Consider the following 8053-nt stretch of genomic DNA (forward strand, 5'->3'; position numbering starts at 1 on the left):
AATATTGCAGTGTCAAAGTTGGCAAAAAAGTGTAACCCACTATTGTGGGTTCACCCACCATCATCATGTATATGCTCACATAATACTTTTTTTACATTTAATTTTGCATCCTCATTTCCTCCAAATGACTCTATCATTAGTGCACTAATCCTAAATGTAATAAAAATATCTTCGACCAAACCATCATGAAACAATTACTCATCAAACACATCATGTGAAGGAAAGGATAACAAATGTTCATCACTTGAGTAAATTTCACCAAGCCCCTCACTATGTTCATCATAAATATACCATAAACCAATAGATAGAAAATAATATCATGAGATGTAAGAAGTATATTATTATTAGGTATAATAACATAATCACATGAATCGTGATACCTACATATCACTAAAAGATAGTGCTAAGTCGTCGTCATCATTTTTCATGCAAGGAGTATATTAATAATGAAACATGCAAATAAATGAATCTAAGATAGAAGGATAAGTACTAACAAGGTTCAATACATAAGAGATAATATATTTAAGCATGCAACCAACTCACACATGAACTTGTAGCTCATCGTCTATATGGAAAAAATGATGTAGTAAAATCAAGGATTTAATAATACAAATAAATGAAGTATGAAAACACCCTAGAATTCTTGATTTATGCATTAAGGTAATCCAATAGTCTTCATTGATCCAAGATGACTAACCTGTTAATCGATAAATAAATTATGGATGAAATGAACAATAAACTAAAGTCAAACACTTGGTAAAGGAAAACAAAATCAACAAGGTTATAGAAGTAATTTGAGATCTCAAATGAAATATAAAACTAAATCTAGTTTTGAAATAACAATGTAGAAGGATTATCCGAACTAGTATAAAAATATAAGGTTCACCAAAATGAAGAGGATAAATGATAACTTGTAAGTTGTATTGAGGTTGATTAATGTAACAAGGTAATCACAAATAAAATCAGCCTAGATATAAGAGACAAGTCTAGACATATATCTAATTTTGGAGCCAATACATAATTAAAATGGCAAATTAATGTATACCTTGATGTTGGATAGAGGGAGACTGGTTTTTCCATGATAGATCTCTCATATCCATAATTCAAGATTAGATTTGAAAAAAAAAAATGTCTTGAATAAATGTCCATCATGAAATTTAGAACTATTCTAGAGTTTTTTAGGAAATGTGTCTCAACCTTGCTCCTAATGTTAAGTATATAAAAGAATGGAGTTTTTAGACTATGAAACATAAAAACACAATTTTAGACTATTTTTGAAATTTTTTTTTAGTTTTTTGACATTACTTTCAAGGATGCCTATTGCATAGATATTTTTAAGCTCTATTTTTTTTTTAAAAATGGACCTCAAAGATCTAGATAAAAAATTATGGCCTTTGAAAGTTGGGCCTCCTACATTGGAAATGTAAAAACACATATGACGTAGAAAATAATTGTAAGAGAGAGCTGCACTTGTTGACCAACTTATGACACGTGTTACAACACATCACAAGGCATGTCTAAATGAAGACAATGAAGACAAAACACTCGAGTTGGTGAGTGGATTATGACACACTAATGACAGATGGAAAGTATGATATTTTTATTTTGTGAAATCATTTTGGGATTTGAGTGTTGGTGTCCTATCTAGGTATTTAGGCACCACTTTATTGGGTGGTTTTAGTTATTGTTTTGTAAATTACCATTTGATGGTTAAACATGTGTTACTTTTCTACTATTTATAGGCTGATTAAGATTGAGATATTGATACTGAGTATTATAAGTATTGGTATACTACCATAATCACTCCAATTGGTGATACTATCATAAAAACTTGATCTATAAGTGTATAGAAATTATGTTTAGATTACTCAATAATATATTGAGTTGGTTTAGAGTGTGGTGCCTTTGGCCTAAAAGTGTTTTTCCCATCTATACCTATGTTGTAGTATGTTTTTTGCTTATATCTTACATAATTTTCTCCTTTTTGTAACTACAAGGATCTACAAATTTTCACATTATTATCCTCTAATTTTTGTTTAGGGGGCATTTCTACTTACCTTGCCTCCTTTCAAATATTTTGTTCAAGGTGATAGGTGGGGCCTTGTAGCTTGTAATTGTGTTCCCAACCTTTGACAAGTTAGGATTTTAGAATCCATAGAAAGATGCCAACCTATGTATACACATTCTAATAGAAAAATTGGTGGTACTCTATAAAATAATGGAGCCTTGCTATGAAAATGAAGAATCCTCGAGAATTTCTTGAATGTTCAAGCCATGTTGATTGATTCAATGATTTTAAAACAAGTTATAAGTAACACCAAACAACATGTGTAATGTATCATTCTTGTAGCTTACAATAATATTGAGTGCTTGAGAATTAATGTAATAAATGAAGTACAATAGAATTTGAATTGATATATAAGTACAATGTACAAAAACTATGGTTTTGATATTTTTATTAAATAGATGAGATGAATGATACAAAATAGTGAGTGCTAAGAGAATTGTGACCATTAAATGAGGTTTCTCCTAAATTATGAATGATGTGTAGGGATTGTGTTTGGTCAAAATGGATGATGATTTGACCTACATGTGATGTCCTTTTATATAATTCCTAGATGCATAATGTGAAGAGTTTCACATCAAAGTCAATAGTGATGCTAACTAACATTAGGTTGAGTTAGCGTAGGGCCACAATTAATTTTAAATTTGAAAGATAAGGATCTAGACCATGTCTGCAATCTTTGATTTGGGTCAAGGACAAAAATGCAATCCTAAACTAGGTAGAGGAAATAGTGTTGTGAGAATAGGTAATATTTTGAGTAGAGGTAAACTAATGTTTTCGGGTATAGGAATACATTTGAGATTGATGAGTGCACTAGATTAGATAAAATCATTTGTAAACCAATGTAAAATGAGAGGATGCAAGCACTCCCATGATTATTAAAGAGTTTGATTAGTGATTCATGTTGCTTTATTGTAATTGGATAGATAATGGTTTTCTAATATATACCTTATATTGGTCATGTCTAAAATGTTATAACTATTGCTCTTGGCTTGCTAGTACTTGTTCAATTGTAGTAGTTTTGTTTTGGCTTACATATAATTTATTTGATGTAGCATACATTTGCATTATTTGTACCAAAATCATTTGTAACTTATTTTTCAACATGACAAAACAAAAAAGAGTGCAACTGATATCCTTTTTACCTCCAAAAACCTAAATAATTTTAATAATTGGATTAATACAATATTTTTGACAATACACACACATATACAACTAAAATAATTATAAGAATAAAGTCTTGTTCACTTGATAAAAACCACATAGTAGAACAGAGACCACTAAATAATATAAGGTTATGGATATTGATTGGGATTTTTAAATAATTTTGAGTTAATCTAGATCAAACATATTTTATGAGCAATCATTTATATAAACACATTTTCTATATTTACGTGATGTTTAGATAGTTGAAGCATACAAAATTGTTTGAACATTACTCATTATAGCACTATGATTATGCATGCTTATCCAAACATTACTTTAGCTAAAGCATGACAATCTTAGAATTACTTTATCTTAAAGCCACTTAACTATAAAATTTCTTCCACAATAAAATGTACAAGTATTAAATAAATTACTGATACCTTTTTAATTGAGTATAAATTAATTTTAAAATAAATTGTGAGAGTCAATCACTTTATATTGGTTGAAACTAAATAAAAATATTTATAGGTTTTGTAGCAAACAAAGTGAACTACCACCTGAACTTCTTAACAAAAGGAGTACCAATGTCAATATTCATTTGATTGACAATTTCATTTACAATGTGGTGGGCATATTTGATGCATTAGATATTTCCTTTATTTACCCAAACTTCATTATGCATAGTAGTTCTAGTGGTGGACAAGTTATCAAGTATAGTAGCAAGTCCCTTTACTTCTTAGAGATATGCTCTTTATTCTTTATGAGTAAATTCAATTACTCTTGAAGGGAATAAACTTGCCTTCTTAGAGTTACAATGGTGTAACTTATATTTGGAGGCACAAGTAATTTACCATATAAAAAATTATGTAGCATAGAGTGCTATAGTGCCAACTTTTATAGGATAAATTAGATTAGAAAAACACCCAAGCATTGCAATCTCCAAATATGTTTTTTCATGGTCTATCAACAAGTTTAAAAGAAAGTGATTAAAAACATTAAAACTCCAAGTAGGAAAGCCTTCTATGAGATTCGATTAGAAAACATGGAAATACATTTGAGAGAATATAGAGTGTTGGGTGTTTTTGGTGAAGGGGCAAAACCAATTGCATGTTTTATAGTCTCTTTCCATTCGCAAAAGGGATAGAGTATGAATTGACTGGAATAATTCAAGGTGATTACCAATGCCAGGTCTTTCATTGAGGAGTTTCTAGAATAGAAAATGGAAATTTATCAATTTTGTATTTCCAAAGAGTCAAGATTTAGTGTGATATTCACCTCTTAATACCATGTATAATGTTTGTGTTGTCCAAATTTTTTGGAATGGGTTCTTGGATGCCATATTGTTTTATTATTGTTCTCCTTGGAATTTGGAATATTGATTGTAAGTCATCATTGACTAGGGAGCTTATAGAGAAATACAAAAAAATGGGAGTTATAGTTGTCATTCTAACTTTAATTAAGCATCTCCTTGATGGAGTGCTTGGGAATTAATTTTATGAGAGGGGAGCATCTTTGTCTTTATGGTGGGCTCGTCAAGTGATATTATCTTTGTCATGGAGCACTAAGGGGTTATAGTGCTCCCTAATGAAGTAACGAGGTTAAATCTGCACATGGAACCTACAATTTTTTCTTAATTGTTTGATGTAATGCATCATGTGGTGTTGGTTTTTTATTCTAGAGTAGTGCCTAGTTTTGGGCCCATGATTTTACTCTCTAGTTTAAGACACCACTCATGGTTCTATTTTTCGATTGTTCTATGTATTGGAGGCATGAAACAAAGGTTTTGTAACTTGTATTCAAGAATGAATGTAGTTGATCTTGAGCCATTTGAAGTTAGAGAATGAGCATTTTCATTTGGTATTAAGATTCCAATCATAATTGAGGGAGGAGTAAGGATCTATATATAAAACTATGTGGGTAGATATATAATTTAGTTTTAATCAACCACCTCTAATCATTGCAGAATTTGTAGGTGCAAAAAGTACACACATTGATTTGAAGATTAAGACAGATTAGGGAGAGAATTTGGGAAATTACTTGTCTATCTACTATCATTAGGTAGGTACCATATATCTTTAAAGATTGGGAAAGTACCAATCTCAAATAGACACATTCTCAAGGCAACTTTAAATAGACACATTCTCAAGGCAATTTATTTTGAAATAAAGTTGCCTTGAGAATGTGTCTATTTGAGATTGGTAGGTACCATATACCTTTGAAGGTTAGGAGAGCTTTATTGAATAGATGTTTGCCTTTGTAGAATATTATCAACCTCTATCAGTCTATTCCACCAAATGGAAAAAAGTAGGGAGGCATAGCTCATGTCATGCAAAGACTAAATGTATTGTGTCAACAAGGGAGATACTATTTTCCTCTCTTTCCATTTATATTGTTAACATGTGATTTAAAGCACAAGGTTTGAAGTAAGGAACCAATTGAACCTTTTCTTCCATCCAATGGAAGATTGTGAGTGTATATTAGTGGTTGTTTGAATACAATTCGTGATCCAAATCTTTCATCAATTGCATAGAGTTGGAGAAGGATCTTAGGATGCACATTGTAATGAGGCAAGTTTCTCGAGTGTAAGTATTAGTAAGCCCAACTCACCTTGATCCTTTTATTAAATGTAGTGAGACTAAGAAGAATGCAAATCCCCTTCTTACTACCTCGTATAGAGAAAATGAAGTTTTTGGTGAGTTGTGTCAATTATTCATAACGAGGTTTGGAGGGGAGCTAGCATAAAGAATCATAGACATGGCTTAATAATAGATTTTCTTGGCCACTTGGATGAAGCCAACAACACTAATCATAATATATACATTAATGTAGATTAAATCAAAACAATATTATCTAAAATATTTTATCACATAATTTAATACATTACCAAACACCATTTACATGAAAATATAAGTGTTAATGGAAATATGATCCAAATTTTAAAAACAACTTTAATCTTCATATATTTATAATGGTAAAAGTTGCATACCCATGCCAATTCCCATTTAGTTTTGGACCCATATTAAAAGATTATCTTGATATAATTATATAGAGAGATTTGATTCCTTTATGACAAGTTTAAATCCTTTTCCAATCCATAACACCCTCATTTACTCTTATGTGAATTCACAAGCACTTGCCCTAGTCTCTATTCTATCCACATTTATTCCCATGAATTGTTGTTGTTTACTAGCCCAAATTTTATACATTTATCCTTGGTCCCTAGATTCTATGTCTCTTGTCTCAATACATTTAATTCCACATGACATGGATTGAACCAAAAATGATTTTCAAATTCAAATGATTTACACCCACCCTTTTCTCATAATGTAGCCGTTAGGAGTCATCTCACTACACCTTTGTTTAATGAATTGTTCCTGGTATTTTAAAGATATTCATTTGAGCATTAGTTCATCATGTAATCATCATGCATGATTGTAACACATGGCTAAGGAACATTTATTATATGAACACTAAAATGAATTAGAACATTACATCAAAATCAACATCTAGATCATTTGCATGCTTTCTTATTATTTATTGATCATTTTATCACTAGAAAGTTAGTCTTTCAAGAGGTTTGATTTAGGAGAACTTGACTTTAATAATCTTCCAATGTCCATAATTTTTTTTTAAATACTACTGTATATGGTGAAAATGGATAGCAATAAACAACAATATTGAAAGACTAACATGGATTCAACCACCAAACCCTAGCCTAACAATGAACAAAGATCCACCATAACATATGAAGATAACCTAAGACAATGCAAATATAACTCAAAAATCACAAAGATTATACCATCACATGTCCACTAGGGTTTTGATCTCCATTCTTCCTATCTCCATTGATCTTGTTTGATATGCTTGCTCTCAGATTTTTATGTGCACAAGAGCTCAATAAAGAACGGAATGTGGTTGCAAGTAGAATTGTAATGTAGCTAAGTCCTCCAAAATTAGTCATTAGGGTTTGGTAATGAAGAAAGCATCTCCTTAAATAGAAGACACAATAGAAAATGGAGGGTTAAGATTGAGAGGTGTAAAAAGAGAGGTCGGCTAGGATTAGAGGGTAGGTATAAGAAATACCAAAACAATGAAAGAGGTAGGTAGTGTAGGAAATAAGAGATGAATGACATGTGTCATGCGAAGAAAAGGTTAATGAATTAATTAAATAAATAAAGATTTATTTAATTAATAGAAGAAGTAGGGCAATTAAATAAATAAAATATTTATTTAATATAGGAAAGGGATAATTTAAATAAATAAATGTATTTATTTAAATGAGAAATAAGGCTAGAAGAGGATAAATGAATTAATTAAATAAATAAAAATTTATTTAATTAATAGAAGAATTAGGCTTAGATAATTAAATAAATAAAATATTTATTTAATTAGACATGACAATTTTGGGTGTCTACATTTTGCCCCTCTTTGAGACAATGCGGCTTGTCGCGTTGTTTCAAAGAAGATAAGATGAACTGATACAGAGTTGCCCCAGGATGGGAATGATATGCCCCCTCGAGAGATTGGATGAAAAAGTCTAGAAAGATTGTAGACAATCTCTCGATAAGAAAGATGGGATAGAATGGACTGATTGGATAAAGTGACAAAGTCACGGGATGAGGAAGACTGACTCGGGAAATGAGGGGAGGGCTAGGGTAGGCTATAAGATAGACCACGGGCAAAAGACATCCTCATTGTCATCCACACCCTTAGAAGATCACAGTGCAGAGCGAGAAAAGAGCAGCAGCAGTCAGCAGCGATGGCATTCGTTCATAGATTCGACCGTGTCTGCCGATTCCAGCGACCAGCCGATGCAGGAGAGCCGGTAAGTACCCGAAAACC

Source organism: Cryptomeria japonica, chromosome 7 (genome assembly GCF_030272615.1).
Source record: "Cryptomeria japonica chromosome 7, Sugi_1.0, whole genome shotgun sequence".
NCBI classification, from domain to species: Eukaryota; Viridiplantae; Streptophyta; class Pinopsida; order Cupressales; family Cupressaceae; genus Cryptomeria; species Cryptomeria japonica.